The 10615-nt window shown below is 47.1% G+C and overlaps 1 pseudogene; it reads left to right on the top strand.

The window, feature by feature from the left end:
- The window catches only part of LOC106589866 (RNA binding protein fox-1 homolog 3-like), an 891320-nt pseudogene that overhangs the window by 715071 nt on the left and 165634 nt on the right, over positions 1–10615 (top strand).

Genomic DNA, 10615 nt, shown 5'->3' with positions numbered 1-10615 from the left:
ACAGAGAGACAGAGAGAGAGAGAGAGAGAGAGAGTGAAAGAGAGAGAGACAGAGAGAGAGAGAGACAGAGAGCCAGAGAGAGAGTCAGTGAGACAGAGAGAGAGAGAGAGAGAGAGAGAGACATAGAGAGAGACAGAGAGAGAGAGAGAGAGACAGAGAGAGAGACAGAGAGAGAGAGAGAGAGAGAGAGAGAGAGAGAAAGACAAAGAGAGACAAAGAGAGAGAATTCACTAAACGGGACATGCACCAAATTGAGACTCTGCATGCAACATTCTGCAAAAAATATCCTCTGTGTACAACGTAAAACACCAAATAATGCATGCAGAGCAGAATTAGGCCGATAACTGCTAATTAATTATCAAAATCCAGAAAAGTGCCGTTAAATTCTACAACCACCTAAAAGGAAGCAATTCCCAAACCTTCCATAACAAAGCCATCACCTACAGAGAGATTAACCTGGAGAAGAGTCCCCTAAGCAAGTTGGTCCTGGGGCTCTGTTCACAAACACAAACAGACAACACAGAGCCCCAGGACAGCAACACAATTAGACCCAAACAAATTATGAGAAAACAAACATGTAATAACTTGACACACATCATGGAATATTCTAATCAAGTGAGAGAGACGTTGTCATTTCTTCAAACAATCATCTTTATTTAATATCGATTTAATTATTTCAATAATGAGGCTGGTCAACCCCCCACCTTGAGTGTTAGTAACCTAACCTTTACACAAATGCAGAGTACTATACAAAGCTGACACTCAGAATGCTTCGTCATGATTGGTTCAAACCCTCCAGACCAAGACATGATTGGTTCCACCCATCCCATGCAGATTGGGGCATCATAAGCCACTCTGGGTTCATCCGGTCGTTTTCTGCACAGGGTTGTTGTCTTAACCCCACCCTGGTTCAGTTTCCCAGATGCAAGGACAATTTACAGACAATAAGGGATTGTTCTAATCCTAAACTATCCCTAGCAAAACACAATCTTGTCTATGTAATGCAGTGTTTAACTCATTTGTCAGCTTTAACCATCTCCGGTGACCACATGCCCAGATTAGCTGCAGGGAACTACTGTAGAGTGGAGACCATAAAAACACAGATACTAGTAGGACAGCCTTGCTATTGAGAAAGGCTACCATAGAGACAGGCTATGTGTACACTGCCCACAAAATGAGGAGGAAACTGAGCAGCACTTCCTAACTTCCAGCAGCACTTCCTAACCATGCTAGAGACACATATTTCCCCTCAGATTACACAGATCCAGAAAGAATTTCAAAAACAAAACAAATTTTGATAAACTCCCATATCTACTGGGTGAAATACCACAGTGTTCCATCACAGCAGCAAGATTTGTGACCTGTTGCCACAAGAAAAGGGCAACCAATGAAGAACAAACACCATTGTAAATACAAGCTATATTTATGCAATTTTTTCCCCCATTTTGTACTTTAACTATTTGTACATCGTTATAACACTGCATATAGACATAATATGACATTTGAAATGTCTTTATTCTTTTGGAACTTCTGTGAGTGTAATGTTTACTGTTCATTTTTATTGTTTATTTCACTTTTGTTTATTATCTACTTCACTTGCTTTGGTAATGTTAACATATGTTTCCCATGATAATAAAGCCCCTTGAATTTAATTGAATTGAATTGAGAAAGAGAGAGTCAGAGAGACAGACAGAGAGATAGAGATAGAGAGAAGGACAGACAGACAGACAGACAGACAGACAGACAGACAGACAGACAGACAGACAGACAGACAGACAGACAGACAGACAGACAGACAGACAGACAGACAGACAGACAGACAGACAGACAGACAGACAGACAGACAGAGAGATAGATAGAGGGAGAGACAGAGAGACAGACAGACAGAGAGAGAGATAGAGGGAGAGACAGAGAGACGGAGGGAGAGACAGAGAGACAGACAGACAGAGAGAGAGATAGAGGGAGAGACAGACAGACAGACAGACAGACAGACAGACAGACAGACAGACAGACAGACAGACAGACAGACAGACAGACAGACAGACAGACAGACAGACAGACAGACAGACAGACAGACAGACAGACAGACAGGGAGAGTTGGTGATAATGTTATTTGATTGTCTGTATTTAACGCTGGTTTAGAAAGGAGGACATGAATTTGTGTCTATACTCTGTATTTAACCCTAAATGGAAGTGATGGTGGAAGGATGTCAAAAGGATGATGAATTTAGCAGTGGTTGTAGATGGGGAATGATGATGTGTGTCTGGGTGTGTTCAGCACTTTTCACAGTGGAGGACAACTGGTGAAATTAATGCTATTTAGCAGCATCTCATCCCATCTCCTCTCCTCCTCTCATCCATCTCCTCTCCCCCTCTCATCCCCTCATCTCCTCTCCTCCTCTCATCATATTTCCTCTCCTCCTCTCATCCCATATCCTCTCCTCCTCTCATCCCATCTCCTCTCCTCCTCTCATCCCCTCTCCTCCTCTCATCTCCTCTCCTCCTCTCATCCCATCTCCTCTCCCCCTCCATCCCATCTCCTCTCCTCCTCTCATCTCCTCCTCTCCCCTCCATCCCATCTCCTCTCCTCCTCTCATCTCCTCTCCTCCTCTTATCTCATCTCCTCTCATACCATCTCCTCCTCTCCTCTCCCCCCTCTCATCTCCTCTCCTCCTCTCATCCCCTCTCCCCCCTCTCATCACCTCTCCTCCTCTCATCCCCTCTCCTCCTCTCATCCCCTCTCCTCCTCCCATCTCCTCTCCTCCTCTTATCTCATCTCCTCCTCTCCTCTCATCCCACCTCCTCCTTTCCTCCTCTCATCCCATCTCCTCCTCTCCTCTCCCCCCTCTCATCTCCTCTCCTCCTCTCATCCCCTCTCCTCCTCTCATCTCCTCTCCTCCTCATCTCCTCTCATCCCCTCTCCTCCTCTCATCTCCTCTCCTCATCTCCTCTCCTCCTCTCATCCCCTCTCCTCCTCTCATCTCCTCTCATCTCCTCTCCTCCTCTCCTCCTCTCATCTCCTCTCCTCCTCTCATCTCCTCTCCTCCTCTCATCCCCTCTCATCTCCTCTCCTCCTCTCATCTCCTCTCCTCCTCTCCTCCTCTCCTCTCCTCCTCTCATCCCATCTCCTCCTCTCATCGCATCTCATCTCCTCTCCTCTTCTCCTCTCCTCCACTGTACCCTATTCTTCACTACGTTACTTGGTCTCCTCACTTTCCTCGGTCACCTTCTCCAAAAGTCTTCTATCAGTCTCTCTTATGCTCAATCAGCTTGTTTTCATTTATTTATTTTTGCAGAAAGATGTTTTACTGTTACGCACCAGATAGTTGTTGTTTTACAGGGTCAGCCATAGTAGTATGGCACCCCTCGAGAAAAGTAGGGTTAAGCGCCTATTTATTTATTTATTTTTTAACTTGTTGGCTCGGGTATTCAAACCGGCAACCTTTTGATAACTGGACCAACCCTACCTGCCGCCCCGCTGGGCAACCTGCCGCCCCGCTGGGCTACCTGTCGCCCCGCTGGGCTACCTGCCGCCCCGCTGGGCTACCTGCCGCCCCCCTAAGTTACCAACCACCGTGCTAGGCTACGTACCACCCCGCTGGGCTTCCTGCCACCCCGTTAGGCTACCAACCACCGTGCTAGGCGACGTACCACCCCGCTAGGCTTCCTGCCGCCCCGCTAGGCTACCAACCGCCGTGCTAGGCTATGTACCACCCCGCTAGGCTTCCTGCCGCCCCGCTCGGCTACCTGCCGCCCCGCTAGGCTACCTGCCGCCCCGCTAGGCTACATGCCGCCCCGCTAGGCTACCTGCCGCCCCGCTAGGCTACATGCCGCCCCGCTAGGCTACATGCCGCCCCGCTAGGCTACCTGCCGCCCCGCAAGGCTACATGCCGCCCCGGTAGGCTACCATCCACCGTGCTAGGCTACGTACCACCCCACTAGGTTACGTACCACCCCGCTAGGCTACGTACCACCCCGCTAGGCTACGTACCACCCCGCTAGGCTACGTACCACCCCGCTAGGCTACCAGTAGATCTATGCAAATTTCCTAGCAAATCCCCCCATATTAAGGCCCTAACTACACTGAACAACAATATAAATGCAACATGTAAAGTGTTGGTACCGTGTTTATGAGCTGAAATAAAAGATCTTAACATTTTTCCATATGCACAAAAATATTATTTCCCTAAAATTTTGTGCAAAAATTTGTTTAAATCCCTGTTAGTGAGCATTTCTCCTTTGCCAAGATAATCCATCCACCTGACAGGTGTGGCATATTAAGAAGCTGATGAAACAACATGGGACAGTAAATAGCAACTCTAAAATGTGCAGTTTTGTCACACAACACAATGCCACTGATGTGTCAAGTTTTGAGGGAGTGTGCAATTGGCATGCTGACTGCAGGAATTTCCACCAGAGCTGTTGCAATAAAATATCATTTTAATTTCTCTACCATAAAACATTGTTTTCGATCATATTTAACTATGTCCAACCGGCCTCACAACCTCAGACCAAGTGGTGGAGGAGAGTTTGAAATCCAATTCCTTTTAACACGTTTTCTTGTCCACCTAAATAGTCTGTGAAGAATTGTCCGAGTTTGGGTGAAATGTTAAACATTTCCGCAGTGTTTGAGGTTAGCTGAAAATGTCTGTCTCTCTCCATCTACCCTCTCTCTCTCTCCCCCCTGAGTGTTTGGTGAAATGAATATGGCGTTCCTTACGGAATATACCGCCAACTCCCGTTATTGTTGTTATCAATCATCCTCTAACGGATAACCATGGTAACACTCCGGCAGGTCACCCCGGACCCTCTCCACATAGTGATGCGGTTAGCGAAACAAGACGACGAGGAAAAATGATGGGGAAAACTTTAACAAAGCATATTTTCTTATTTTCTCACTCCCTCTGACCTTTAAGGATATTAGCGTCTGACTTGATGAATCGGGGGCCTGAGAGAAGAAGAGAAAGGGAGAGGGGAAAATGGATCGAGAGGTGGGTTAGGGCCTTCTTTTCTCATTAGGGACCTGTGGTTGGAGTAGATAGGAGAGGCTTTTCTCTCTTCTCTTCTCCCTAATCCCCCTCTTTTCAAAAAGAAGACCGTGTGATATTAGTGTTTATGAAACTCGTCCCTCCTCTCTGGTCGCTTCCCTCCATCCTGCTGCTGTCAGCACTCTAGGCCTGGAGGACTACCATTAGCCCAGTGTGATAGAAAGGCTGCTCTCCTAACACACGCTACACACACACACACACGCTTTCAGACACACACACACCCAAACACTTCACCCACACTCCTTAAACACACTCAATTAATGCTGACCTTCAACCCCCCCAGAGCTGGCGAAATGTGTCACTCCGCAAAAGACACTGTGTATGTTACTAGTGTGTGTGTGTGTGTGTGTGTGTGTGTGTGTGTGTTCTACATGGGTAGAACAATGCTTACTCTATATTCTAATGCTACTAAAATTATACTTTTCAGATTTCCCGCGTATAACATGTATTTATTAGACTGTTAGAATGTTGGAGTCAAAAATGGCTCGTTTTGGCTTGAAGGTGGTTCCCTCGAGGCTTTTCTTAACAAAAAACACTCTATACAACAGCCCCAAACCTTGTTTTAACAGAAGATACCATGGCAGCCAACAGCTATTGATAAAGGTAATGAGAGCAAAACAAGTGGCGTGGTAGCTTTGAAAGTGAACTGTAAGGTTTAACTGATAATGAACTGTTAAAAAAAAACATTTAACTTTTATTTAAAATTAAGAACAAATTCTTATTTACAATGACGGCCTACCCCAGCAATGCTGGGCCAATTGTGCACTGCCCTTTGGGACTCCCAATCACATACAGACGTGATACAGCCTGGATTTGAACCAGGGCCTGTAGTGAGATCTCTTGCACTAAGATGCAGTGCCTTAGACAACTGCGCCACACGAGCCCCAACTGTAAGGTTTTACTGATAGTGAACTGTAAGTTTTTACTGATAGTGAACTGTAAGGTTTTACTCATAGTGAACTGTAAGGTTTTACTGATAGTGAACTGTAAGGTTTTACTGATAGTGAACTGTAAGGTTTTACTGATAGTGAACTGTAAGGTTTTACTGATAGTGAACTGTAAGGTTTTACTGATAGTGAATTGTAAGGTTTTACTGATAGTGAACTGTAAGGTTTTACTCATAGTGAACTGTAAGGTTTTACTCATAGTGAACTGTAAGGTTTTACTCATAGTGAACTGTGAGGTTTTACTGATAGTGAACTGTGAGGTTTTACTGATAGTGAACTGTGAGGTTTTACTCATAGTGAATTGTAAGGTTTTACTGATAGTGAACTGTAAGGTTTTACTGATAGTGAACTGTAAGGTTTTACTGATAGTGAACTGTAAGGTTTTACTCATAGTGAACTGTAAGGTTTTACTCATAGTGAACTGTGAGGTTTTACTGATAGTGAATTGTAAGGTTTTACTCATAGTGAATTGTAAGGTTTTACTCATAGTGAACTGTAAGGTTTTACTCATAGTGAACTGTGAGGTTTTACTCATAGTGAACTGTAAGGTTTTACTCATAGTGAACTGTAAGGTTTTACTCATAGTGAACTGTAAGGTTTTACTGATAGTGAACTGTAAGGTTTTACTGATAGTGAACTGTGAGGTTTTACTCATAGTGAACTGTAAGGTTTTACTGATAGTGAACTGTGAGGTTTTACTGATAGTGAACTGTAAGGTTTTACTGATAGTGAACTGTAAGGTTTTACTCATAGTGAACTGTAAGGTTTTACTCATAGTGAACTGTGAGGTTTTACTCATAGTGAACTGTGAGGTTTTACTCATAGTGAACTGTGAGGTTTTACTGATAGTAAACTATGAGGCTTTACTCATAGTGAACTGTAAGGTTTTACTGATAGTGAACTGTAAGGTTTTACTCATAGTGAACTGTGAGGTTTTACTGATAGTGAACTGTGAGGTTTTACTCATAGTGAACTGTGAGGTTTTACTCATAGTGAACTGTGAGGTTTTACTGATAGTGAACTATGAGGCTTTACTCATAGTGAACTGTAAGGTTTTACTGATAGTGAACTGTAAGGTTTTACTCATTGTTACGGACACAGGTATCCTGTGTGTATTTTCTTTCCTTCTGCCCTATTCACAGGTGCTGCTAATCAGTCACCAATCTGTCACCAATCAGTCGCTAATCTGAAGACACACCTGCTCCTTTTCTCTTACCCAATCACATCCCCTTTCCCGTATCCCAATCAGTTCTCTCTGGAGATCTCTTTTGTTTTTGCACCTACATGTCACTTTGTCCGTTATCCTGTGAGTATTGTGTTGTTATGGTGTTTGACTGTTTGTTTGATGGTGGGAAAAGGGGGTACCAAGACAAGTCGTCCATGGGCCTACATTACCCGTAGGTAAATATTGTCTAAGAACCCTAGTTAGAACTGGGTGGACCACCCACTGTATTTTATTGGTTAGTGAGCTAGCGGTTACTGAAGTAAGACTAGCTTAGGGTTTTTGGATATTTATTATTTCTTTCCTTGGGTCCAGCTCAGCCCCTTTTCCCGCCCCCTTTACCGTGTGTTTAAAAATAAACCATGAGTGTTTGACTTGTAGACTTAAATTGTCTGTGGTTTTTGTTCTCACTGTTCCTTTTCACTGTTATAATTTGCATGAGTTATGTTACGGGTCTCGTTTCCATCCACCCTAGACTGCAGGGCCAAAGGGATTCGTAACAGTCATAGTGAACTGTAAGGTTTTACTGATAGTGAATAGAATAGCATTCAGATTGCTAAAGAGTGAAGGAAGGAAGGGGATTATCTTTACTTAATCATTAAATGTCTGTCCTTATCTATTGAAATTGAAGTCATTGTAATATTCTGTGCCAGAAACAACCTTATGGTTGAACCCAGGTTGTATTTCAGAGCCATGACATTCTATCTGCAATTGCACCCCCCTAAAAAACAGATTTGCAAATGTTTTAGGATTTTGATATGCTGAACTTTTGTAATTACCTTTGGGTTATGGAAGAAGTCACTACCAAACAGGTCACAGATCTGGGATGTGAAAACGTTGATGCTCAATATCTCAGAATTAATGATTTGCGCTGATAGAACCTTCTAGTCCCAAGTTCTCGGAGTGGGGTAGCTTTGTCGTGGCACAATGTAACTGTCAGTTTAACTACTACCATGCCTTCTTTAGTGCTCATTCTCTCCCTCTGTCGCTCTCTCTTTCCCCTTTATCTCCCTCTCTCTCCCTCGTGTGTGTGTGTGTGGTTTGGGGAGAACAAAAAGGGCCTGAGATTGAACAAGTGACTCCTCCTTTTTATTAGAAGGCAGGAAAGCAATTTTGGTGGAGTGGGAGGGAGGAGGGCAGGATCTAGGGGTGCTTTAGAGAGTTGGAGGGGAGCAGGAGGGATTAGAAAGATGGAGGGCACCTGGAGGGATTAGAGAGATGGGGGGGGGCTGGAGGGATTAGAGAGGTGGAGGAAACCTGGAGGGATTAGAGAGTTGGGGAACAGGTGGGATTAGAAAGGTGGGGGGGAACCTGGAGGGATTATAGAGAGTTGGAGGGGACATGGAGGGATTATAGAGAGGTGGAGGAGACCTGGAGGGATTAGAGAGGTGGGGGGGACCTGGAGGGATTTGAGAGGTGGGGGGACCTGGAGGGATTATAGAGGGGGAACAGGTGGGATTAGAGAGGTGGGGGGGGAACCTGGAGGGATTAGAGAGGTGGAGGGGACCTGGAGGGATTAGAGAGGTGGAGGGGACCTGGAGGGATTAGAGAGTTGGGGAACAAGTGGGATTAGAAAGGTGGGGGGGAACCTGGAGGGATTATAGAGAGGTGGAGGGGACATGGAGGGATTATAGAGAGGTGGAGGAGACCTGGAGGGATTAGAGAGGTGGGGGGGACCTGGAGGGATTTGAGAGGTGGGGGGGACCGGAGGACAAAAAGTGGGGGGAACCTGGAGGGATTAGAGAGGTGGAGGGGAGCTGGAGGGATTAGAGAGGTGGAGGGAACCTGAAGGGATTAGAGAGATGGAGGGGACCTGGAGGGATTAGAGAGGTGGGGGGACCTGGAGGGATTAGAGAGCTGGAGGAAACCTGGAGGGATTAGAGCGGTGGGGAACAGGTGGGATTAGAAAGGTGGGGGGGGAACCTGGAGGGATTAGAGAGATCGAGGGGACATGGAGGCATTATAGAGAGGTGGAGGGGACCTGGAGGGATTATAGAAGGGGGAACAGGTGGGATTAGAGAGTTGGGGGGAACCTGGAGGGATTAGAGAGGTGGAGGGGACCTGGAGGGATTAGAGAGGTGGGGTGGACCTGGAGGGATTAGAGAGATGGGGGGGACCTGGAGGGATTTGAGAGGTGGGGGGGGACCTGGAGGGATTATAGAGAGGTGGAGGGGACCTGGAGTGATTAGAGAGGTGGGGGGGACCTGGAGGGATTTGAGAGGTGGGGGGGGACCTGGAGGGATTATAGAGGGGGGAACAGGTGGGATTAGAGAGGTGGGGGGAACCTGGAGGGATTAGAGAGGTGGAGGGGACCTGGAGGGATTAGAGAGGTGGAGGGGACCTGGAGGGATTAGAGAGGTGGAGGGGACCTGGATGGATTAGAGAGGTGTGGTGGACCTTGAGGGATTAGAGAGGTGGGGGGGGTACCTGGAGGGATTAGAGAGGTGGAGGGGACCTGGAGGGGATTAGAGAGGTCGGGGGGACCTGGAGGGATTATAGAGGGGGAGCAGGTGGGATTAGAGAGGTGGGGGGAACCTGGAGGGATTAGAGATGTGGAGGGGACCTGGAGGGATTAGAGAGGGGGGAGCAGGTGGGATTAGAGAGGTGGGGGGGACCTGGAGGGATTAGAGAGGTGGGGGGGACCTGGGGACCTGGAGGGATTAGAGAGGTGGGGGGGACCTGGAGGGATTAGAGAGGTGGGGGGACCTGGAGGGATTATAGAGGGGGGGTGTAGGAGAGAGAGACTGATTAAGTGTCTCACTGCAGTATCAGACGTTCATCCACCTTCTCAAATGTTGAACTTGCTCCAAACGTCGAAAGTGTTTTTATGTCCTCTCTGTATCGTTACATTTCTCCAAACGTCAGATTTAGGGGGTTAGAGGTTTGGAAAAGGGTTAAAAAAGTAGATTTAGGCACTCAGTCCCAGTGGTTAAGGTTTTTTCCCAAAGGGTTAAAACCAAAAATAGGCAGTACAGGGTGGGGTTCAGTGCAGTGCAGGGTGGGGTTCAGTGCACTGCAGGGTGGGGTTCAGTGCCTGCAGGGTGGGGCTCAGTGCAGTGCAGGGTGGGGCTCAGTGCAGTGCAGGGTGGGGTTCAGTGCCTGCAGGGTGGGGCTCAGTGCAGTGCAGGGTGGGGTTCAGTGCAGTGCAGGGTGGGGTTCAGTGCACTGCAGGGTGGGGTTCAGTGCACTGCAGGGTGGGGTTCAGTGCAGGATGGGGTGCAGTGCAGGGTGGGGTTCAGTCAGTGCAGGGTGGGGTTCAGTCAGTGCAGGGTGGGGTTCAGTGTAGTGCAGGGTGGGGTTCAGTCATTGCAGGGTGGGGTTCAGTGCAGTGCAGGGTGGGGTTTAGTGCAGTGCAGGGTGGGGTGCAGTGCAAGGTGGGGTTCAGTCAGTGCGGGGTG

The sequence above is a fragment of the Salmo salar genome, chromosome ssa28 (genome assembly GCF_905237065.1).
Source record: "Salmo salar chromosome ssa28, Ssal_v3.1, whole genome shotgun sequence".
Lineage (NCBI taxonomy): Eukaryota > Metazoa > Chordata > Actinopteri > Salmoniformes > Salmonidae > Salmo > Salmo salar.
This window is presented reverse-complemented; position numbering and strand designations above follow the sequence as displayed.